This window comes from Rhipicephalus sanguineus, chromosome 6 (genome assembly GCF_013339695.2).
Source record: "Rhipicephalus sanguineus isolate Rsan-2018 chromosome 6, BIME_Rsan_1.4, whole genome shotgun sequence".
Classification (NCBI taxonomy): domain Eukaryota; kingdom Metazoa; phylum Arthropoda; class Arachnida; order Ixodida; family Ixodidae; genus Rhipicephalus; species Rhipicephalus sanguineus.
This window is the reverse complement of record NC_051181.1, coordinates 76,780,950-76,807,152: the sequence shown is the minus strand read 5'-3', so window position 1 is coordinate 76,807,152 and position 26,203 is coordinate 76,780,950. Positions and strand designations below refer to the sequence as shown.

Below are 26,203 nucleotides of genomic sequence, written 5' to 3'. Positions count from 1 at the left end.
CTCACAGAGCACAATGGAGCACGCCCTCAGAGCTCGGCATATCAGCATCACTTTGGGCTTTCAGAGGCCTCATGCTGCGTTAGGCTATTTCCTAACTGTCCCCCACGTTGGAGCGGCCCGCTTGTCACCCTAAGGGGTGGCACTCTCTCCGATCTTTAAATAAAGTTCTCGTACCGTATCATCGTCATCGTTCATGGCACGCGCTATACTTCTGGTCATCCAGCGCCAACCGCATCGTTCTCACGTGTAATGGGTACATTCCACTTATGGAACGCGCTTATTCTTCATGGGGGGCGATCGGAGATCTCTGTTCTGCGCCGTTCGTTCGCGTTCGTTCTGGGGGATGATCGCACGCGATTGGCTGAAGCCGGACAACTCACGCCACTCTAAGGGGCGTGGCCATTTCTTTTTTTTCCTTGATGTTTTCTTTTTTGGTGACGTCATGCCGCGTCATAACGAGCATGTCGTCTGCTAAAAGTGAACGGAGAGCGAGCCCGTTCGCTCGCGTTCTCTCGCGCGAACAATGGCGTCGCACGGCATGTATTTGGAGTGATGCGGCGGTTGCGGCTACCGCAACAGCTGATTTTGAGAAAATGGCGCTTGCAACGGTGCTTCCCTGCTACGTTGGCGTTTCTCGAAGCAGATGCAGAATGGTAGGAGGTGCGAAATGCGTTTGAAGAGATGAGCGAGTGCGAATTCCAGCGTCGCTTTCGTTTCTCGAAACGTGCTGTACGTTGGTTTGTGCGACGAACTCGACCCCGTCATCGGGTGCCAACGAACCAGTGGGATTTAAACAGAGCGGAAGGCGTTGTGCGCGCTGAGATTTTTTGCGATCGAATGCTTCCAGCGAGCTGTCGGCAGCGAGGAATTCATCGGCCTGTCGCAGTCGTCCGTCAGGAACACGCCATTACTGTCGTTCGCGGGCAAAAAACGGTGGGTGGCCTTTCCGGAGACCACAGAATCGAAGAGCGAACAAAGGCGGCGTTCGCGCGGCTCGGGCGGATTCCCGTTGTGGTCGGGTGCGTGGATGGTACGCTCATCGCCATCCAGAAGTCCCATGGTCTGAGCTCCGCGGACACGACGCATTACATGTCGCGGAAGGGAGTCTACGCATTGAACACCATGATCGTGAGTATTATTCATGCATTGTATGCGTAGCGAATTGTTTCATTTATATATCGCTTAAACTTTCCGCTTTACTAAGGCTGTTGCAACTGAGTATAGTGGGAGCGGTATTTTCGATCTATCCAGAACGGGAATTGGTTCGTTTCAGGGCACTTTGCTTAGGATAAGCAATGAAATCATGCGACGCGGAGTACATTTTGGTTCAGCGGCCTACACAGTGCGTAATATTACCGTTGCTCGTTCGCCATGTGTACCCGAAGCTTGATTCTCGATTTGTATTTGTTGAGATTACCGCTGCCAGAATGTGCCGTAGTATGTCCTTATTGTTCATTGTCGTGATGGACGTTACATGGATCGATACATGGATGGATGAATAAACTTTATTTCGGTCCCTCGGAACGCGCCCTAGCATGTACATGCATTAAATACGCATTGTTTCATAACCCTTTTTTCAGTCGCAAGTTTTTCGTGTTGTAGATATTTTGTGATACATTGCCTTAAACATACAGCAGTAATTGGTAAAGGCTTTGGTGGCTGGAAGATGGGTTGTTCCAAGCAGTAAACATGCAGACTACCCTTTGACACTGCATTGTCCGCGTGTTAGAACTTATGGTACAAGTCCTACCTTGTCGATGATTTGTTCATAGCTATGGTTCAACAGTCAGTAACAGTGCAGACAGATGTAGTTACATTAACATAATACCCCAACATTGTACCCAAGGTCTTTTATGGGTACAATTTTGACTGAATTGAATTCTGCAGACATGTGATGCCGACCTCTGGATGTCAGTCCATATTTCCTGGGGTCATGTCATGACTCGTGGGTATGGCGGGGGAGCCCTCTCCGTCAGCACCTGAAAGCAAAACTTCGGCTTGCTTGGTAAGTGCTGTCAATGCTTGCCACATTCAAGACGTTATCACTACAGCTGTCATGCCGCCCTCGTGCAGGAGACTCCAGCTATACATTAGAACCGTGGTTCCTGACACCAGTGCCCGGACGACCAGCTCGTGGCACCCCTGATAACCACTACAACAAGGCCCACACCGCCTTGCGCAATGTTGTGGAGTGGTGCATCGCTGTAAGCTTGTGCAGAGCTGCACAAGCATCATCGCTGCTTGTGCAGCTCTGCACGACATTGCGTTGGCGGCACATGAGCCTGTTCTCGAAGGGGACGATGACGACACCGACGATGCTGAGCTGCTGCCAGCAGCAGCTGAGCTACCACCACCACCACCACAACGGGAGCCAGCAGCAGCGCAACCATGTAGTGAACCTGTTTCGAGAACCACAGGGCCTGCATGCTTGAGCACCTGCGCAGAGTACGCCGCCGCCTGCAACGACCTCAGCAGCATTGTGTGGTGCGTGTTTGTTTTTGTTCATTGTGTTTGTCACTGGCATGAACAAAAGGCAGTTTTTTTTACTACACTTCAAATGTTTGCTACACATATCAACGAAACAGCGTTCTCCTATCAATGAATAACCCCTTGAATAGGTTGGCAAAAAAATGTGAAGTTCACCCTGACTCACTCGTGAAATATATTTTGCTCTTGGGGCTCACTCGAACTCAGACTCACCAAAATTTTCCTCAGGCGGATTCACTCGGACTCAGGCTCACTAAAATGTTTCACCCGGACTCAAACTCACCGAAGTATTACTCACCTGGACTCACAGCTCGATCTGAATCTGAGTGAATCGACTCATGAGTGAGTTTGCCGACCTATGCCCCTTGTCACACAATGCCATGCTGATGAAATACTTCGACCAGGTTGTAAAATATGGTGCTTCACACTAAGCACAAGTGAGAGCTCACCTGTGAATGGCACATGGTGCCATTCGGAGCCAAAGTGGTAACCTGAAAAGGCTGTTGAATCAGCACAGCAACATGCGCTAGCTTTAGTGCAACAAGGATCGTGCTTTTAAATGAGGTGAACAACAAGGGTGGTGTAAGAAGTGAAATTTTATTACAAGTATCGCGAGCAATGCACATAAAAAGCAGAGTAAATAAATATCCCTTAAATTTAATGCCAAGGAAAAGAACATAAAAAGTAGCGTCCTTTTATAATATACAAATGGAATTGTTACAAAGTGCCTGCTGCTCCTCTGCATCATCATACGCGTCTCGCAGCACAAAAGTCATTGTAGTACATGAAAACAAGGCACAGTCGAACCGGTACTAATCGAACTCGCTAAGAAAATGCAAGTTGTTGGTTGCTGATCTTTCTTCCTCTATTATTAATTTCTGTTTGTACCCAATCACGTTGTCTAAACACTTCTAAGCAACAGAACACGTGTTCGTTAACTATATTTTGGTCTTGCAATATTTCCAAATTATTGTGCAACCTAGACCATGCACAAACGCTCTTCTTTTTTTCTAGGATATGTAAAAATCGAGTATTCTACACGTATACACTATAGACATAAAGATACACTACAGTGCACTATGTGCATATACTACAAACTTGCTGAATGCATTAATTCATATGAGATTTTAAAAAATGACATTGCAGGACACGATTTACCACTGAGCTACACTGTGTTATGTACAATGAAACAGCACATCAGTGCTTCTGATATGCAGAAAAGAAAATTAACTGAATAAAAATTGCAGGGCACCATTGAAGCAAACCAGCGTATCACAACTCGTGGTGTGAACAAAAATTAATCTACATATATGTACAACTAGTCTTTACAAATCACTGTGCAGGTGGCTTCTGCTGCAGTGAGAGCCCGGGTGAGTGTACCAACGCCTTGCAGCTCGTGGACCACGTCACCGAGAAGTTGAACCTGGCAGTCGGCAGCTTTCCAATGATATCTGGCCCTGCCGCCTGGTGTTCGTCGCTAGTAACTCCAGCGCTTCGGCCTGCCGGTTGCCCACATCTCGCAGCTGCGGCATGAGCTGGAAACCAAGAAATGTGTTGCCATTATCACCTCCGAATTTCCTGCTACCGACTCTTCGCTGGAAGCTTCTGCTCGTGAAGACTTTCAGTGTGTGCAACAATTTCGTCTCTGTGGAAAATCCACTGACCTAAAGGCATTCATGAATGGTGCTTAGTTCACCGCACAACCAATGCACTTCGTTTGGACAGACGAAAGCGGTGCAGGAATTCATTTTCGCTCATCTCATCAAACACATCTCACACCTCTAACCACCTCTGCACGAGAAGCAACCAAGCAGCCCTTTTTAGGGCTACACAATCGTTTGTCTGGCTTTACACGATGACCGACACAATCTCCTTCTGAAACCCTAGCTGCTGCAGTATGCATAACATACAGCAAGCAGGTGTAACACAAGTGCAAACATGTGCATTTGTGTATGATGGCTATGTTAAGTTATATAACGAGCTTGCTTTTTGAACAGTATATTTAGCAATAGCACATTTTCAGTTTCTCTTTTAAAGCAAGTGACAAAATAGGGAAACGTTTCAAGATGTTGAACATTCTTCTACTGCAACTTTTTCGCTACATTTCACCATAACTGCAAGGCAGGACACCTGTTTATTCCATCTGACAGTCATGCAAACAACTAGCTCCTGCAACCGTTTGCCAAATTTTTTTTGTGCAACTTTTTGTCTTTATGCCCACAGATGTCATCTCTTCACAAACACATAGCCGCACTCATGAACATCACCTGTGAGCATGTCATACCATCTACAGCTAATCAAAAACATCAGCGAAACTTACGAGTTGTGGCACGGGGAAGGTCCTGGGCCACATCCTCTTCAGCCACACCAGCAGCAGCTGGAGCAGGGCTCACCTGTTAGTAGTAAGAAGTTTCTTGATTGACACTTGAGTGCAAGATGTGAAAGTTCACCTGCAAGCCGCGGAAGTTGTTCCCGACCAAGAACCTTGGCGGTGCAGGCGACGGAAGTCCCCAGATAGTGCACGTGCTTGCAGGCTCTGATCTGGGGGAACCATCTGTAAGCATACGTTAAAAAAAAGACTATATCCCAGTCTGGTCCCTACTAATGATAACAGTGCAGCTACACAGAGCTAAAAACAATAATTCGTAGGGATTATTGTGGCGAATGTGCACTAATGCTGGAAGTGGAATAGCAATGTTTTTTTTTAGAGATGTTTACACAGCGGCATGCTATGACACAGACTTTGGAGATAGGGTGGAGGGAAGCAAATCTACTGGCTACGCACCTCACTCGACTACAGGGTCTGAGAAATGGGTTGGAACACGTAGGGTGCTCTAATGAGCTTCGAAATATAGTTCGCGGCTGTTCTTTCGTCATCACCGCAAATGTGGCTGTTTTGCTTTCTGTTCTGAGCGGCACAACGTGTTAGCACCTCAGCCAACGCGGCGGCCGGGTGATTCACTCGATATTGTTTGAAAAAGTAAAACTGACAGCGCGTAATGGCTCGAAGCAAATGAGCACACTAATTCGCAGCATACAAGTAACAATGATATTCTAAGCCAGTGCTTACCGATTCAGATCACCCGAACTCTGGGCCTCGCTTACTGTCGACCCGCGCGGTCCCTGTCAAGCACGACGCGGCCGCGGTAACCCGTAATCTGGCCGCCTCCGGTGCCGCTGTAAAGCACAAGCGGGACGTGTAAGATGACCGACCACAATACAATTGTGCTCGCACTCACCTCTGCTGCTCTCGGAGTTTGGCAAGGCTGTGGTGTTACGCGCAGGGACTTCGTTCAAAAGCGCTACCAGCTCCTGCCACATGTCGTCCCGGTCCTCCCTCGTGAACGACGGCTCCAGCGGGCACGACAGCGTCGCGATCTGTGGATGCTCTCTCACAAAAGCCAGCAGAAGCTCCTTTTGACGATCAGACACCCGAGAACCAACGCAGACGTCGCGATGGGACGACATTTTGAAACTGCGTCAGCCGCTACTTTTCTTTTTTTTTTTTTCGCGTTCGCGACACCATCTAGCGACGACGTCAAAAAAAAACTAACAATATTAAATATCATCGCTCAAAGCTGTTGCTGTTTGAAAGAGTGTTTGAGCTTGAGAAGCAAAAACAATAATTTTATGTAAAGTAATTATATTTATTAAAAGGCGAGAAACGCTTCACGGTCCCCGTGCCGATGCGCGTCTACTTCCGGAAAGCTCTCCGCTTCACGATTGGCTGTTCTCTTCCTATCGGCGGTTCTAGGCGGGAGAGCTGCGCCTCCTCTCACTTTTGTGACGTAGGCACCGCAGAACGAACGCGAACCACGGCCGGTCTAGAGGCGCGCTCTCGCTCCTTCCCTTACGGCCTGAGCAGCCGCCGGGAATAGACGCTGCGCCGTGCTCCCTATAGGGCTGCAGAAATTAGGCGTCTTATTCTTCCTCTAATCACACAATCAATCAATCAATCAATCAATACAATGGAACTTTTTCTATACAGTCACGACGGCGCGCTCCGCGTGAAGGCGTCGCGAGCCAACCGCCCAAAGCGCGTTTCGCCGCATGCGCTTCGTGTTGTAAACCAGCTGTGCCCGGCCATGGCCTCCGAGATTAGCCGGCGGCGCGCCGCTGGCTAATCTCGGAGGCCATGGCCCGGCCAATTTCTCGTGCTAATTACTTCTTTCGGTTGTAGCAAGCGGTGAAGGAAGTACAGGTGCGTGTGGGGACAGTCTGCCTTTCTCGGCACTCGGCAATAGAAGGCGCAACGCAGCGCTACTAGCAACGACAATATATTTTAAGACCCGACCACCTTATATTCGATGGAGGCGAAAATGTCTGAGGCCCGTGTGCTTAGATTTAGGTGCGCGTTAGAGAACCCCAACTGCCACAGCAGTGCATTTTTGGTGGGCCACGCATATGTACAACGTCACAGAGGGGATTACCCATCTAACCTGGAAAAGATTAATGTAATGCGTGCAGTGCAAGCATTCTCGCTCCAAGTCATTGGCGCACTGGAACATCTGCGAAACTTGAGGGGCAACTCCTCTATTGTTCTATTCAAGGATACAGCATCCACAATCAACTTCATGAAAGCCATAAAGAGATGGTTCGACATTCACAACACTACGTACAGTGGAAATGACTGCAAAACTTCCCATCTCAAAGCAGGACGACAGCCGATTACTGTGGCTGAAAAATGAATTGTCGGGCTACATTAAGCGCATCCGGGATTCTTCTGTCGCCGCTGGCGTTGGAAACTTTACAGACGAGACGTACGCTGCCCTGCTTTTCACCACAAAGTGCAGTGGAGACAGTCCGATTTCTTCTGAGAAAAGGAGTAAACTATGTGCTCACGAAGAAATTTAACAGTGATCCTATAGAGGCATTGTTTGGAAAATTGAGGGCAATGTGCGGGGGCAATGATGCGCTAGACGCAAGAGCCGTCACAGCTGCTTTGACCCACATTGTCAAGGAAAGGCGCTACCTTCAAAAGACATGGGCATTCGCGACGAAAACATTGAAGAAGCGGCGGTGTCTATTCCGGAAGATGTTATTGAGGAACTTGAAGCTCTGCGAGAACCTCCTCGCAAACCACCGAACTCTGTTGCCTATTCAGGCTTGGTGTATGTAGGTGGTTACATTGCCAAACTCATCACTGACGTCGGTTGCGAAACATGCGCCATGCTAGTGACGACAAACAAAACGAGCAGTCCTTTGTATCATCTTCTCCGTCTGCAAGAAGCTTATGATCTACACTACCCAAAGCCGGAGTTACTATCAATGTGCACAATTGGACACAATTGTGACGTTTTTCGAGAAAGCAGTCAAATATCTTCTTCGAACGAAAATCCTCGAGACTCTGCAATTGACTGTTGAGCCATACCTTGAAGATTCGCCTCTTCTGGACTGTCCGGAAGATGTGGACAAGAGTCACGCGAGAGTGCTGGCTCATATTTCTGAGAAGTTTCTCCGGATTCTTCTTATTAAATACACAAAAAAGTTAACAGATCAGAATGACAGGCGTTCCGGTTTTATTCACAAGCCACCGCGGAAGCATATCAGGCTGTGACACACTTGACTCCTTTAAACTGTGATCGTCACTACAGTGTTTTACCAGCAGTGATTTTTTTTTTCAGTTCTCCATGCGCATATTGTTGTAGTACCAAGGAAAACATTCTGTTTCCCATTGAAAGGATTCTCTGAATGTTTTTTATGTTTCCTCTTCGTCTGCAGCGTGGCCGTCCCCATTATGCAGTGACTTTCACTTTTTTGAAGTATTTGTTTCAATATTAAAGCACGAATTAAGATGCCTAGCTCCAACAAAAATGTGCAATTTTGTTATTTTCAAGTACAGCGACGGCCGGCACATACATTTGAAATAAACATTTCCTAAACCATGATTAAACCGTTTCCTCAACCAAATTCAATGTTCATCCTCTTACTTATTCTCGAAGTTACAGAAACCTAAAAAAAAAAACAAGGCTGCGTTATAACCGCGTCGATGCTTTACCGAGCAACAGAAGCGGGCTTATGAGCATCCTGCGCCACCACTTCTGTAAAGCGGAATTTACCAGAGTCATCACATATACTTGCTACCATGTTTCTATCGCATTGGTACCACGAATACCATATAGAGTAACTTCAGAAAGCGCCACGGTAAGTCGGAAGCCGAGCACTCCCTGTGCGCGCTAGCCTCCGCAACGGCCGGGAGTGAGTTAGGGAGCAGTTGGCTCGGAGCGCCCCCACGAAATTGCGGCCATAGGTAGCAACAGCCCCCCGTGCGCAGGCCGTAAAAAGGAGCGAGCGCGCGCCTCCAGACCGGCCGTGCGCGAACGAACAAAGATCTCCGATCGCCCCCCAGGTGTTTGCGTGAAGCGGGTGCCAGCGCGCGCTGCCCATGGTTGCCAGGCGTGGCCACGCATGCGCAAAGGAGGCCCTCTCCCGCGTGACTGGCTGGTACGCGAATCGTAGATGGTGTTCATGACAGTACGGCTGAAGAAAAATAACCACGTAAGGTGTTTGGAATAAATTGTTTTTATGTATGAAGAACATGCCAAATTTGGGCGTATAATTATTATTTTGTAAAAACAATTCTGTTCGATCGATGATAACTTTTTTTTTTTCGCGCTTGCGTCCTCTGGCGTTTGGTGAGAGCACTAGTTCGTTACGTAGTCGTGACGCGCTTCCTGAGGCCAGATTTCACGGAGTGTCCGCTCTTAAAGTTTTGTTCTTTCTTTATTATTTCATACCGCAAGCGCCCGGACATCGAAGAAGGCAAGGGGGGGGGATTGAACAAATGTTTTTAAAGAGGCTAGGCCTTTCCCATATCTCATATATGGGTCATTTTGAAATTTCTGAAGCGGATTTGGCATCAGAGGATTCGAACAACATATCGATACCGATCTGCAGAATGACTAAAGTCTGGAAGCCGATTCTTCCACCAATCGAAATGTTCATGTATGGGGGGGGGGGGAGGCAGTCCCACTTTGCCTGGTGATCAGCATAGTACAATGCAATTACCAACCCACAATGCCACCCTTATCGATCACAATTAAAAGCACATATAGCACCGCCACTACCTCACATACACATACATAACTAAGGGCCTATCCACGCGCTATCCGTACACCCGCCCCGCTCGAACGGCCGAGAGCCGCCTCCCCTCACCCCTTTACGTTTGGTTCCCCACCCTTGAGCAAAGCTTCCCCCTTCCTTGAACAAAGGGGCCCTGTGTGTTAAGTAGTGATGCAGAACTATCGATGGTACTATCGACACTATCGATGGTGAAAAATACTATCTATAGCGCTATCGATAGTAAAAAATTCGATGGTACTATCGACACTATAAAATCAACCAGCACGAACTCACTGCAGAATAAACTTGGTTCCCCGTGCGCGTGGTAGATAGTGCAGCCGGAGGAGCAGGCTGAAGGGCAAGACGTGCTTGCGTTCTTCACCGGAGTGCTTTGCTGACACATTATCGTAAAGTCAAACTGTCCGGCTGCAGCGGAAAGGAGAGCGTTACATGTGGTCGAACTGCGCGGCTTCGAATGTATATAGCATTTTATGATTTCAAAATGAACAAAAATATCGAACTAATTTCGTTAATTGTAAGGTGCAACTGGTTGCATCTGGATGTGAATTTATTGATGGACATATTCCGCCATCTTTCACGGTGGAAATAATTTATTTATCTCGCCAAAAATTGCTCATAAATTAAGCGAAGCTGATCGTAGGCTATTGAAAATATTTTGGCAATATGGCTGGCCAGCAAGAGCATAAATATTCACGTCACTATCGATAGTATTGTCACGTGGTTGTGACGGGGAAGAATGCAGCAGCAAGACTAGTAGCCCCCGTATTCTAGAACGTCCCTTCACTCAACGCTCCACCTTGACTTGAGAAAGTCGATGGGAGCGCCGTTTCTAGGCGGAACAAATCACTGCATATCAGCGATTATCTGCAGCGATTCTTGAGAAGCGCGGCTCATTTTCGGTCGAACAGCGGCGCTGTGCTCGACTTGTTCAAGTGAAGGACGAGATTCGAGTCGAGGAGCGTTTGTGAATACGGGGGTAGGAAATACGGAGCTCTTTATTTGGGCGAACTTGTGCCCAGAAAATCGAAACTCAAAATACAAGCGATACACGCTGCGCACTGATAGCGGCGAGAACAGTCGTCGGCCTTCGAGTAATCTGATCATCGGTGGAACACGTCATCTTTAAGACATCACTCATCGAACCTTCCAGCGTTATGGCAGGTGCTCGCGTAAGCTCTCGAATAAACTTGAATATTCGCGTCGGGCGCGTAATCTTAACAGAATGATCTCAAGCAATCGTGAAGCTTATCAAACAATACGGCGCGGTCTGCGTCAAACGTTGCTAACTAGTCTTTGTGGATGAAGCCCGAATGCACCAAAACAATGCAATAAACACGCGTGGCAGTAATATCGCTAGTAATATTAACCATGGTACTACCTATTGTACTATCGATAGTTTGTCGATAGTAGTACTATCGATAGTTTGTCCACAGTATCGATAGTTTAAAGAAAACTACCGATGTTATCGATAGTCAATTTACCGATAGTTCTGCATCACTAGTGTTAAGCCCATTTACCATATGTACACTTGCTCCTCTCCCATACGTAGATGTAGATGTAAATGTAGATCCTGTACTGCTGGCTCACACCCACTCAGGGGGATTGGCTAAGAATCGGGTAGCTTAGAAAAAATATTTAAAATCTAGAAATCAGAACGATTTCTTATTTTGTATTACAAGAATATTTTTTTACAAGTTAATTTTTCGAGAATAGTAATTGAGAAAAAGGAAATAGGTGGCTGGAATTAATTTTCATCAAATGAGATATGAATTATTGTAGAAAAGAATCTTGCTGTATTTTGCTTTTGGTTAACTATGGTCCCATACGCTCCAGCTTACCGTTGTGTGCAGTCGCTCGTTTCCTCTTTCTTGCTGGCTGAGGCCAGCCAGACAGCTGGCGTGATACTCGAGCTTTGGTTATATTTTCGCGTAAAATAAACATGTCCAAGACCATCTATGCACACTGCACTCACATTTTGTGCTGTAGGAGTGCGTTCGCTAGCGGAGAACGAAGACACACAGGTCAGAAGTACATTGACGATGATGATGATGACCTCTCACTGATGGCGCTTACCCACAAAGGAGGACGGGCGAAGAACCGGGCGGCAGGACCTTTGATCTTTGAGGTGAATACTTATGAAGCTAAAGACAAACGCTGTAACTTTAGACTAAAAGAGAAAGAAAAAAAAACATAGCTAATACTTGAAAATTCCGTAGAGCAAACAGTCAGACTATCAGATGGCATGTTTGACGGATGTAACAACAGGTTGTAATTAATAATGAAAAAAAATTCGGCAGATCCCACGTACTGTGTGAGTCGATGTTATGCGAAGCATGCGGCGGGAAGGTGACTGCGGCGTATTTTCTTTTACTGAGCGAAACGCTACAAAATGACGCTAAAGATTTGTGTAAATTCTATACGCACACATATATGTTAATTGAAGAGCCGCATATCTGTTATATAACCAGTGGTTTACAGTTGGGTAACGCTGCCAACGGCAACGTGGGTATTACCAGCAGCAGAAGCGGTAAGCTGATACGTAGTGCTTATACTTGTGCCTTATGATGGAGAGTGCACGCACGTTTCACGAACCCGTGTGCATGTGTGGAAGAAGTTCTTGACAGTTCTTGAACAAGGTCATCATCATCGTGGTCAGTGCGCAACAGCAGCTGATCATGACTTATGGGATCCGTTCGTGATCGCAGTGACGAGGGGTCCATGTGTAGTGAAGTATCTTACCTCATACTTCATTAAACATGGATCCCTCGTCAGAACATCAGTACAGCTGTTGGAATTCGTCGTTGCCTCGGTCATTTCGTCGACAAATTGTCTGTCGATAGAGCCGGCGACATGTCGGTACCTGAAGTCACCCTTCGCGTTGGTGAGGTATAAGCCGTCGAGACTGGTAGGCCTGGATAGTGCTACGTAGACAAAGATCAGTGGATGGCGCTTGTAGTATTCGCAGACTACCTGGGTGTATGTGGCCTACGTAGCCTAGTCTACAATGCCGCTGTCAATCAATCTGGCATCATCCTCGGTCAGCATGAGGCCATCGCCCAGCCTCGTAAGAAATGAAGAGGACACTGCGTCGTTCTGGCGGACTAAGTGCTCTTTACGGTGCGGTGATGTGAATATCATACGTAACTTTCGTCAATGTATTCCTCCGGGGTCGAGCAATGCTTCAATATAGCTTGCTGAATCATAGGAACACACATGTAATGTTTATTAGACTGCTATAAAAGCGGAGCCAACACTGAAACCACAGACGTTAACCTGATATGACACCTGTATCGTAGGAGTACACATCGTAGGAATATCATGTAGTGTTTATTGCTTTCTTGTAAAATTAGATAGCAACACCACAACCACAAATGACGTTGCACCGACATTACGCCTGCATAGGCTGTTTCTCCAAACCAGTTTGTAGATCTGGCGTGGCTCTGTGGTAGGATACCTGATTGCCACGCAAAAGGTCTGGGTTCGATTCCTGCTGGGATTCTAATTTTCATTCTTTCCATTTGTCGGGTCAACGCTGCCGATGTCGGTTTTTCCTAACGGTCTCGCATTTAAGTTACCAATGTCTGTTCTCGCCGTTCCTGGGTAGATATAAACTCTCAATCAACTGTGGCGCATACCCGTACACCGCGGCCCTTGGTAAACGAGTATGTGCCACACGTGTGTGTAGGAAAGGGTTTGACGACGTACGCGACAGGATTTTCACGTTATTCATGTCATGACCCGACAGTCATATTCATCAAATCCTTTTGACCCTCCCATGCCAATTTTGGTCTACACTAAGCTAAGGAGGCGATCATGAAACCACCCAGACGTTGGCGGCTAGATAGATAGATAGATAGATACGTAGATCGAAACGCTGAAAGTACCAAAGCTTCGCTAAGAAATGCTTCGCATTTAATAAGCCAATATACACTAGCATGGTAATCTTTTTGTTTCCTGTATGTAATCAAACACTGCAGAGTGGACCTCCGTGTGGCTATAACCTAATGTAATTCCACCAAATGATAAAATTTGCGCAACATAAATTTGTAATCCTAACTTTGGAAGGGGAGCGACGAGGCATCTTTTAAATGCGAAGCATTTCTCAGCGAACTTCTGCGATTTTGCGCGTATCTATCTATCTTTCTATCTAGCAGCCTACGACTTTGTGCTCTCCTGGCCGTTTCGTTAATCGGATGTATACCAAAATTGGTGTGGCATAACATGACTTTATAGCGAACATATATGACACGTCACAATATGAAAATCGTGACATGAATGTCATGAACAGCATGATTTACATTTCACGGCCTTGGGGCTCTTGCGGCCGTTTCGTTAATTTCACATATACCAAAATTGGTATGGCGTGACAAGAGTTCATGACGCACATAGTGACAGGTCCCAACGTGCAAATCATGACACGCATGTCATGTGCAGCATGATTTACATGACATGGTCTCGAGGCGCTCGCGGCCGTTTAAATGAATGGATATATACGAAAACTGGTGTGACGAGACATTTCTGCACGACGAACATAAGTGACACGTGGTAACATGAAAATCATGACATGCATGTCATGTACGACATGGTTTACATACCACGCTCATGGCGCACTCGCGGCCGTTTCGCTAACTTGATATACACCAAAATTGGTGTTTTGTGATGTGATTATATGAAGAACATGAATAACAAGTGGTAACATGAAAACCGTGGCATGCATGTCATGTATGACATGATTTACATGCCACGCTCATGGTGCATTCGCGGCCGTTTCGCTTGCTTCATATACACCTAAATTGGTATTGCGCGACACGACTATATGATGAACGTAAGTGAGAGGTGGTAACATGAAAATCATGCCATGCAAGTCATGTACGACATGATTTACATGCCACGTTCATGGTGCGCTCGCGGCCGTTTCGCTAGATTGATATGACCCAAAATTGGTATTGCGCGATGTGACTGTGTGGAGAACATGAATAACAGTTGCTAACATGAAAGCCATGATATGTATGTCATGATTTACATGTCACGCTCATGATGCATTCGCGGCCGCTTCGCTAGCTTGATATACACCAAAATTGGTGTTGGGCGACGCGACTGTATAACGAACGTAAATGAGAGGTGGTAACATAAACGTCATGACATGTATGACATGTACGACATGATTAACATGCCGTGCTCATGGCGCACTCGTGGCCGCTTCGCCAGATTGATATACACCAAAATTGGTATTGCGCAATGTGACTGTATGACGAACGTAAATGAGAGGTGGCAACATGAAAGTCATGACATGCATGACATGTACATGATTTACACGCCATGCTCACGGCGCACTCGTGGCCGTTTCGCTAGATTGATATGCACCGAAATTGGTATTGCGTGACTGGACTGTATGACGAACGTAAATGAGAAGTAGTAACATGAAAAATCATAACATGCAAGTGACGCACGACATGATTTACATGCCACGCTCATGGTGCATTCGCGGCCCTTTTGCTAGCTTGATATACACCAAAACTGGTATTGCGCGACGCGACTGTATGATGAACATGAATACCAGGTGGTAACATGAAAACCATGACATGCATGTCATGTATGTCATGGTTTACATGTCACGCTCATGAAGCATTCGCGGCCGTTTCGCGTCACTGTATGACGAACATAAGACACAGGTGGTAACATCAAAACCATGATATGCATGTCATGTATGGCATGATTTACATGCCATACTCATGGTGCACTCGCCGCCATTTCGCTCGTTTGATATACACCAAAATTGGTACTGCGCGATATGATTGTATGAAGAACATAAATGACAGTGGTTAACATGCGAATCATGTAATGCATGTCATGTACGGTGTTATTTACATGACACTGTCATGATGCGCTTCCGGCCGTTTTGTAAACTGGATATATACCAAAATTGGTATGACATGACACGAGTGCGTGATGAACATAAATGACAGGTCATGCACTGTATATACGTTTCATTGGCATGGTGCATACCAGATTGTGCATGCATGCGTGCATGGCGAACATGCGATATGTGGTGAACTAGATGCCATGGCATGAATGTGTGGCGACACACTGCGCACAAACCGGCGCAACCTCCGCCTCGTCACTAGCTAGCCCGGCGTGACACGGCTGGATGCTGTACCACGCCTCCGATAAGGGACAGCGCCACCGCAGCGTCACCGGAGGCTAACGTCACCGACGGTGGCTATAAATCCAAGCTGCGAAGCTCTGATCAATTCATTCCTTCGCTACCCGACCGAGCGCAGCGTCGGTATGCTCGCCCCGCTGCTGCTACTTCGTTAATAAACAGTTGTTACGTTTTATGTTGGGATGCGTCCTTCCATCGACACGGCATCCCACAAATGATTTCATTTGGCTCAAAGACAAACAAGGTGATGTATGCAGCTCTTTGCTGGCTGCTTCGCATTACATCAATTCCCACAGTGCGTGGGATCTGCCGGATTTTTCTCCGATTAGAATACCGGTGACAGAATAAAAATAAATGCTCTATTGTCTCTATTTCACCGCAAAACTGACATAACGGTGATGCGCTGAGTCCAGCTTTATGTAAGTAATAATTCAACTTCGGAAGTCTGCAGCGTAGCCTGGTGAAAGTAACTTCTACTTGCCGTGATACACACCACTGCTTATTCCAGCCAAATCTTAGATGTGCGAAGTCGCTGAATTGATCCCATGAAAATTTGCCTATTTGATTAAGCAGACACGCATTTCGAAATCTTATTGCTGTCGCGTAAGCAGTATCGGGTATAATCGGTGTAATGGGTCCGCTTACAGACTATTGTAGTTAATGAGTCCGCCATCTCATTTAAATATATTCAGCAGTGGCCTGGTACCCATAACAGCTGAATCTTTCGCAAGTTTGCCGGTATTAAATGATGAAACATATTAAGGAGCGGTAAGTTTGTTGCCGAAGAGAGCGCCGAACATACTGAAAGAGCATCTGTAATTATAACTTATTCTGATTCGCTTGACGGAAGTTTTCGTAGAGCCAGAACAATAGCAAATAATTCTGCAATGAAGATAGGTGTGTAATCTGGAAGTATAACAGGAAAAGACCAGTCAAGAGAAGGAGAGAAGATGCCTACCCCAGCCTTTTCGTTTGATACGGATGCATCAGTCGCAATTATATTGTTAATTGTCAGGTGCGCAATGTAATCTTGCAACTGATCATTTAAATATCGTAATTGCATTTGTTTCGCCGTCGCATGAAAAATATTATCAAAACCTATGTGAAGTTTTGAATGAATTGTACGTGTTGAGCCAATATGTTTAATTTTTACTTTGAATGATTCTAGGTGCGCATGAACAAATGTAATCTGTGGGGTGTGTAAGCGCGACCACTGTTTTTCAAAAAATAGGCTCGGATCTTTCATAAAAACGTAAAATAACTGATTCTGAGGCGAATTATATATGTTTAAGAAAGTTTGAACGGGAAGGATTTTGAATCTATTCATCAAAGATGGTATTCGCGCTTCGATATACAACACATTATTTGCCACAAACTTGGGAAGACCAAGGCACAAGCGCAAAGCTTCTAATCAGTAAAAATCAAGTACATTGTCCTCTGAGGGGGCCATAGACTTAACATACCAAGTTTTAAAAACGTGTCGTTCAGTTAATGTAGCCGAAATACGAAAAGTACGCTTTGGAATTTGTGACGTCAGACTCAGAGATTTCGGCGCGAAATTTAAAAATGAAACTTCGACCTTGGTTTTCTCATTAACTAATGAAGCTATGACAGTGAAATCAACGACATTAGAGTTCTAAACCGATTCATTGATTCACTTTACCATTCCATACAGCTACAACATGGTCGCTGCGGGCAACCTGTTTGTCTTAAACACGACGTTGGAACGTTACTGACCTATGTGCGTGAATGACAGAACAGGCACTGATAACATTCTCGTGACGTCGCGAACCGTTATCATCCCTCTAAGGTACGACGTCGTTTGCGCGCATGTAAAAAAATAAATTCTGTCAAAACATTTTCAACATCCGCCTCCATTCCACCTCGTGCAAGTAGATGTACATTTTCAATCGCGAGAAATAAAAACTGAATACCTTTAAACTTCGCCTTTAAGAGTCGAACGTGATAGCGATATCCGCACGCCCGCCCGCACGCACGCACGCACACGACATACCTATAGTAAAGGTAGAGGTTTCCGCCCTCTTCAACAGCGCTTTTATGACAACAGTGTTTTGTATGTCCAAAGTACAAGCGAGTTTTGTGCGCTGGTGCACTGTTGGGGCAAACAATGGACAGTGCCCTGCGCCTCCGTTCTCTCTGCATTCGTACGCGCTGAGTTCACACACTGCACACACGCACATACTGCATTGACACTTTCAATCACTGCAGTCAAAGTCATTGCGAATGCACAAAATTCATCACAAGCGTGTCAACAGCCCGGTGGCGTGAGGGAACGTCTACGCGCGTGACATTTTTTTTTTTTTAAGTATCGAAAAACCCTCTACGTGTGCTTAAGAGAATGCGCGCACGAACACGTGTGCACTTTGTTATGGGTAGCTAGCGATGCACCCACTACACGTTTGTAAGAAAACAACCGCGCGGCGTGGTCACGCCGCTTCTCAGAAACGGCGAGAAAACCGCGGCGCACCATCGCAACGCCTCCAAGAGATGGCGCAATCATGCACACCGCGCGCCCTAAGGTACCTAGCGTGCCCGTCTCTCGGGAGCGGCGGCAACAAAAGTAGAGAGCGATAGCGTAATCGCGCCGTGTTCGTGTCGCCTTCCCAACCGCTAGCCTGCCTTCGCTTCTCGGTGGAGAACTAAACCGTGCCGCAAGAAAAGTCAAAGTGCGGACGCCCTCCGGCTCATATCTTTATTTGCATCTACCCCGAATTTTTGCTCACGGACAACGCTGCTTTCTCGCTCGCAACCAAAGACGTTGCCGACACCGCAATTTCTGCGAAACTAGCTCTTTAACGCTATCGCGTGAAAACAAACTTAGATAGAGCACGCAAGAAGGAAAGACAGGAAAAAGAAGAACTTTGGGGCAGCTTTGCAGTAGTGGTGCAAAGACTGAGGAAACAAAGGAGCCGGTTACCTTCCTTTCCTCCTCGCCCTCACTTGCTATACTATACAAGACTATGCTGTGGTTCACCCTCACTTCCGAACCCCCTTGCTATATGGGCTATGCTAGGCCTAACCCTCTCCCCTCCTTTCCTTCCTCCTCACTCTCGCTTCCCTTTCCCACCATCTTGCTATATACTATAGAAGACTATGCTACGCTCAGGGGTGCAACAGCCGAAATAGGATTTGGAGCAACTTTTGGAGCAGAACAAATGTTGCTTTTGGAGCCCAAAAATCCAAATTTGGAGCAGGTTGCGAAAAAAAAATCTGATTTTTTTGGCCCAGAATCCCAAATTTGGTGCAGTATAAGAAAGAAGGCTTACTTTTAGAAAAGAAAACAAAAAATACGTAAAAATCATTCAACATCAGCTAATTCATGCACGGTGCACGTGAACACTGCTATTTCAATAAAAGCAGTGTGTTGAGCCATCCCACAGTGCGAACGATGACTAAGCCCACATTAGCATTTGCAGGACCTGTCAAATAATTCGACAGGCACTGGAAATGCTAATGTGGACCTGCGAACCTGGCAACCTGGAAATTTCGGAGATTCTTAAAACAGGAGCAAGTGGGGGTAGCGAAAAAAGAACACTGGCATACGCTTTTGTCTATTCTTTCTCAAAGCCGCAGAAACGCCACACACAGTAGCTCCAAACGATTGCCAATAATTTTTTAGACGTCAGCGATCATAGGGAACCCAAGCTCAAGTTTGCGGCGCGACGACAGCGCCGCGCCAGCCGCGCTGCGGCTCTGTCGGAAAGCTCTGAACCGTCGCGCGGCCGACTCAGGCCCTTTCACGGTAGCGGTAGCGCACGTGCGCACGCGTTCTTCTCTCGGTGCGGGTAACTGGGAGGCCGTCAGCTGGGTACGTTGAACCGAGAGGCTTGCTGTGCGAAGCTGCGCATTTCCGCGATGGCAGAAGCGACCCCGCGGAAGCGCAAGCGTGGTCCGAAGTATTGCGGTTTAGCGGCCAGCCACCACAGTGCAGACCACACCAAGGCACACGATTCACGTGTTAAACTGTATCGTTTCCCGGGCGTGTCGTACGAGAAATAAAGGCGGCAAGCGTGGATAGCTGACAGCGCTGTCTCGCCTTCTATTTTGGCTGTCTGAGTTCATCGCTTTCGTTCGTTCCGACTACCTGAATCGGTAAGTAACGGGGCGCATGCACGCAGCGACTACAGTAATGATTACTCGCTGTCTTCTCGCATTGTTAAAGTCCAGTTACGGTTGTAGGTGAAGCAACTTTGTGTTTTGATTCCCCGTGCTCGTGAGACCTACCCGTCGTTGTTGAACGTTCACATTCGCGTTATACCGTTAGCGTTGCGCGGTTGGTTGAATTCAACTGAACTCCGCACATTGTCAGAAGTTCGGCGCCTGCATTTCACGCGTCGGGAAGGCTGCTTTATCATGCCGGAACGGACGTCTGTGCATTTTCAGCAAGCTTTGACATCGTTCTGCAGGTTTGCTTTGTTTTTGTCACTTTATTGGGGTGATATATACTTAAGCCGCTAAATATAACTGGCACTTCATACATGCTTTGCAATTGCAACCTTGAATTAACCACCTTCTGACTTTGTGCGATTTTCTAGCCGCGTTCACGCAACAGGTTTTATACGCCTGTCAAGTCGGTATCATAAAAAGAGACTGCAAGCATGACGCGAGAGCCGAAAAAACGAGGCGAGCAGTTCATCTTGCTTTACAGTGGTTGAAGCTCAGCTAGCTGCCTCGCGTCTTAATCGGCGGGTGATTCTCCAGCGGCACGGAGGACTTGACTCTAACCTTCTCAGGAAGCAGTGCCATGGCCGTATAATCTTTTTTTCGCACGCCGCAAACGTTTGTTCACGAAAGTACACGGCTGCTACTGTAAGCATGCCATATCAAAGCAACAATCATATGATTCGTAGTCCACGCCGCAGAACATCGATAGCGTGTACGGCTTCATTTCGGAGTGCATGTGGACCATTATTCATCTTTAACATGACAGAACGAGACTTACCTCGAGGTATACGTCCTACTACTCGCGAATTGGGAAATGCATTTCGCTTTGAGACGGGCGTCGTTGTCGTCGACCGTCTGCTCTGCACGGTTAACGTGATTGGCGAGCCTTTCTGCTTTTATCAAGTTCGCTTTGCGGAAGCGCCAGTCAAGCTTGAAGATCCTTTTGAAGCCGCACTGCACGCGGTACATTGTGAGACTCGGCAAGTGCACCGCGAGAGCTCTGCACGTGCACGGAAGCCAGCGGCAACGCGGTGGAGAGAAGCGAAAACGCTCGCTGATCACGCCCCAGTTTCTCTCTTTCTGCCAGAGATGGCGCTGCCTGTCAAGAGCAGCAGCGCCGCTAAGCGTTGCTTGGGAAGCCTATACTAGTACTCGTAATTACACAGCACGCGCACGAATGAGTAATTAGGAACAAAATGTGCTGTGTCCCTGACAGCTAGTACTAATAGCCCCTTCTAAATATCAATATGCTTTTTCCGCAGGACACCAGTGACTGCGGCAAAAATGGCTTAAAAAGCGCTCTGCACGAAATAAAACAAGCATCAGGAAATTTGCATCAGGAAATTTGAGAGCTAATGTCCTTTTCTATTGCGATAGCAACTATATGGACACTCTCGACGAGTTTTTGCCGTCATCTCCCGTGTGAAGTCCAAATTGATAACGTATGATATCACTGTGCATAGTATTTTCTACCGTGGGTAACAACACGTGAGTGCGTGCGACGAACGCGGCTGAAGCAGATATCAAACGAGGCATCCCATCTCCGTCGCTCGGAGGGCGCATGCGATAACACCGCTCCGCTCGGGAAGCCTGCCATCGAAGCATAGAGGAAACGCCCGCCCGTCTTGAACGAGCATGAAAAGACGCGAGAGGGGGCGGGGGGGACTGTCATTTGAGCAGAAACTTTTGAACTTTGGTTCTAAGGGCGCGGTCGCGATCGCTGGCGCGTGCGCTATCTCGGCAGCCATCAGCGGGCCGCTCGTATATCCTGGTACGTGCTGCGCTCTCAAAGCGAAGACACTGTGCAGAAAGAGCATCTTTCCCTGGAGCGGCCGTATTCTCTTACACCAACGTTTTTGAGTTACGCGAGATCGGATACAAAAGAGTTTGCTGCCACCCTCACTTCGTATAGCATTACAATTTGTTGCTATCGCATTCATTGCTTCGTCCTTTCAGTGAAACTGACTTTTTCCTTTTCTTTCGCGGGGGGTTAGGGTTAGGGTATGCGCGTCTGTATTGGATGGCGATGCCCACACTGCAGATGCCCAACGCGGCCTCGATTGTGTCGCTCAAAGTTGCACAACTGAGAAAATTTTAAGCTGGTCGGGCATTTTGGCGCAGCGTGGCGCAATTTTAACCAATTTCACGGTTTTGGCTCAGCTTGGTGCAAAATAAGGAATTGTATCAAATTGGCGCAATTGGCGCAGCTGTTGCATCCCTGTATGCTTCACTTTCTTCCCTTCTCCTTTCCCCCTCCTCACATCACTCCTCACCCACCCCTTGCGTGTGTGCGGACACCCATATTTATTTGTTATCGGGAGGCCCGGGCGTCCCAATAATAAATATGGGCGTCCGTACACACCCCCTCGGGCCCTCAGTGCGCCACCGGTTATGGAAACGACCCACAGAAATTCCATCCACGTGGTACGGATCGAGCCCGTGTCACCCCGTTTCAGAGCTTCGTTGTGTGCAACGGGGTGCCAGTGTCTACGTTGTCGGGACATTTACGCGTAATGCGAGGGCCCAGGGTTCTTCAAAGGTCCGAACTCGCTCGTCCAATAAAGTTTTCTCACCCTCCTTCACGGTCACATTGATCAGATTTGAGTTGAGTACGTACGACTTAATTACGCGCAAGATATCGGCCGAGTGCTCTTTCAAAATAAAAGCGGCTGAAGTAGGCAAGTTTGGTGTTGTAGCAACGCCAATCATGGCCATCACTAGCGTTTGATGAAACATGCATGACGGTGAAATCACTGCACCTAACTACAGCAGAGCCTCGATACAACAAACGACGATACAAAGAATAATTGTACATAACGGAGTGAATGAAAAATTGTCTTGTGGCGATAGCGCACGGGCATTTATAAGAATTTCGGATATAGCGAAGCAAGCTATTTTTCGTTATATATTACTACGTTACAGCGAATGCAGATCATACCAAATACACGCACGCGTACACTCAACGAATGTAACATAACAGTTAACATAATAGCCGGCCTCGTCGGTTTGTAGGAAGTGGACGAGACTCGAATAAAGATGGCAGCACATAGTTGGGTGACTGACGCAGGAACTTTTATATGAACCAGTACAACAAAGCCCGAAATTCAGAACATGACCTACCGTGAGAAAAAAAACAAGAAAAAATGAGAACTGGTGAGCGAAACAAAAACACACGAAAACAATGACATACACATATAGCTACCACCAGTAATGGTAAAAACATCTTACAGCACCTATGCAACAGGTTTCCGACAAACATTCAGTATCTAACAGGTCCCTATATAGACTTCTAGTCTGAGCAAACATGCATATGCCTGTGAAACTGCATAGCATCACACCGACTGTTCCCGTCAGACAAAACAAGAAATTAAAAAAAAATCAAGCAGTCAAAGTTGTAAAGAAATGAGAAGAGCGATGGGGAGAGTGAATTAAGTGTGGCGCTACAATCCAATCGTACACGTTCTTGTTCAACATGACAGCGAATGTCTGTATAAAGGCTTCTCTTTGACAGTTATCTATTCAAAAATGCAACGCCTGTTGAGCCGGGACATGCCAAATATAAACAGAACATTCAACAGAAACATGCCTCGTCACAGACTTTAGTCTGGCTAGGCACTGCGACGAAGTGTAAAGCCGTATTTAACCAGGTGACGAACGGAACTAAACTGCAAATGAATATCATGCGCAGCGAAAGACTCGAGCCAAAAGCACGCAGTAAACACACGTTAAGCAAAGACAGTGGCACCAACGACCGAGTCCCGAGCGACTTCAGTCTCATCTTTCAAGCCCAGCCAATGCTTACTCGCTTCGGTGACACGACTGGCTTTCGGCTACGCAAAGAATTGTGCCAGTGTTCCGCAACGAAGGCATCACAGATTCCATATCCTCACGAGGAAGACATCCGGGATTATAGAAGCAAGGGGCTATCACAAATTGGATATCACAACCAGTTATCACAGACGCATCACAGTGTTGCCATCATCGATATCGCATCGTCGACTAGAATTAGCAAAAGAAATGTAAATGTAGATGGCAGAGGAGTTAGCAGCCCCAAATGTTAGAGAAGCTGTGTTATTCGTGAAGTTTTGAATATATTCAACGAAATATCTGGGTATTCTTAAAGCGAATGCGCTACAACCAATAAACGTTTGTCAGGTTGGCAGGGTGTAATTTCCTCTAGAAGCTATGAGAATAGAGGATGCTTGAACGGAAGGCTGAGCGATTGGTCACGAATGTGAACACAGAAGGCTGTTTCTCGATCACCCAGAAACATTTTAGAACCACAAGTTAAAGAATGATGCTAATTGGTCGCAGTTTCCGGCTATTGTAAGAACTGCCAATCTCGTACTAAAGAGATGGTGTCGCTTCACAGCAAAAGGCTCACAAGATTATTCTTCAAAACATACCTAAACACCATGACCCCTAGCATTAATTTTAACAGTGTTGAAGATCCTAAGATGACGCACAGCACACCAAGGCTACGAAGCCTTGACGAGCTGACACCGTACCATCGCACCGTGTCAATCTTCAAGGCTCCGAGAAGCCTTGAAGCAGCAATGTACATTGGTGTGCTTGTCCCAGAACACGGTTGCATCAGAACGAACTAAACAAACAAGCGTACCCTGTAACAGAAGGCACTAGGCCAACACGGACGTAAATTGAGCAATCTCATTAGTGGTCATCCGGCATAAATACCAGTGACGCATTGTAATTACACCACAGAAACCGAAGATTAAGGCATGAGTGAAACCTTGCTAGACCAGGCAATTCGATTTGGCACGGCTAAAATATTTGAGCGGTTGCGACTAGAGATGTGTTTGACTAAATGTGCAGAGAATATGATTTCGTATCGAATGGATAAGACGCAAACATATACCACAGCAAGGACAGTAATCTGCACCAATAACAAGGAGGAAAGAGGGCATCAAGTTTAGCGCGTAAATCGGCATGCGAGGTGGCAGTCGGTACTCGCTTGTTGATAAACAATCTTCCGGAACAACTGTCAAACACTACTTCCGAAGATAGCATCAACAAACACCAGCGGGGGAAGCATCAGGCAGGAAGGAAGACAGTGATTTTCATTACATGAATATTGCTTTGCTGGACTAATGGCCGGTGAAACAAGGTCTTGGCACTCACGGTCAACAACGTTCTTGTTCAATAGAAAAGAAAAAAAAAGATCCTAGAAAGAGCCTCCAGGTGCTTGGGAGGCCGTTGTTCGAGACGAACGACGTCTTGTTCCTCGGGCGGGTTGTTCCTTTATCTGGTGTGTCGGTTTGACTCGTAGAAGACGCAGCCAGCGGTGCCGGCAGCTACGGTCCAGGCGGACTGCAAGAAGCTTGCCGTCTCCCAGGTCCCTTCCTCCGGCGTTACCTGCACATCACATAGAGCCACCGATGCTCGTAAAAAAGTTAAATTATTCTAATTTACGTCGGTCATGAGAGATGCCGTAGTGGGGACTCCGCGAATAACTTTAGCTACCCTCCATCTAAGGTTTCTTCAACGTACATTCAAAGAACAGTAGCACCCGGAATACGACAATGTTTTTATTAAGCTGCATCAGGATGCTGCCGTTGCAGCTGGTAATCAAATGGATGGGGTCGGTAGAAAGCCCGGTCCGATACGGTTGCAAAGGCTGACTTGAAACTCTTCAATACTATGCTGTAATGCGCCACTGTTACATTAGTTTTCCGGAAAATCGGGGTGTCAAAGAAAATGTGAACCCATGTCAGAGATATCTGTAGGCTTGAGGTAACAAAGATTTCAAAACAAAAGAAGTCAGAAACAAAATATTAGTCAGTTGCCGTTGCACACCCCAGTTGTAGGCCCTTAAATACATGTTTTAAATGCATAGTTTCCTGGGAAGTCTGTCAGCCAGTGCAACGGTTTATCCATCACGATGATAGCGCGGTTTTGAGCTAACACGGCTTTGAAAACGAATAAAAGGTAAACAAACAAAATTCAAAGAAGTAGAACACACCACAAGAAAAAAGGAAGCAAAGAATAACAAAAAGAACACAATGAAAACTAGGAAGGAACGCGGCAGCTTGCGTGGAGTTCGCGTGCCATTGTTTCATCAAGCTTAGAGCAAACTCAGTTTATGCTCCCATCCACTTAACAGAGCAAGCGGCGTACACCGACCTGGACTTGATCCCCGGCTGCGGCTTGGTAAGACGCCACGACAGGGGCCAGTGGTTGAGGCGACGATGACGCCACCGGAGGCTGGGCCGGCGCTGGCGACGACCGCACGACGTCAGCCATGGTCCGCCGACCGGTGCGGTTCGC

The 26,203-nt window shown here is 46.8% G+C and overlaps 2 long non-coding RNA genes across 3 annotated transcripts in view; both read right to left on the bottom strand.

Annotated features, from left to right (window-relative positions):
- The window catches only part of LOC119397931 (uncharacterized), a 452,016-nt gene that overhangs the window by 42,465 nt on the left and 383,348 nt on the right, over positions 1-26,203 (bottom strand). The gene's annotated exons all lie outside the window — the stretch shown is intronic.
- On the bottom strand, positions 3,965-5,958 carry LOC125758988 (uncharacterized). Its single transcript, XR_007416535.1, has 4 exons — positions 5,727-5,958; positions 5,558-5,664; positions 4,808-5,041; positions 3,965-4,022 (listed from the first exon to the last, which is right to left on the bottom strand). It is a non-coding gene; the product is annotated as an uncharacterized LOC125758988 (long non-coding RNA).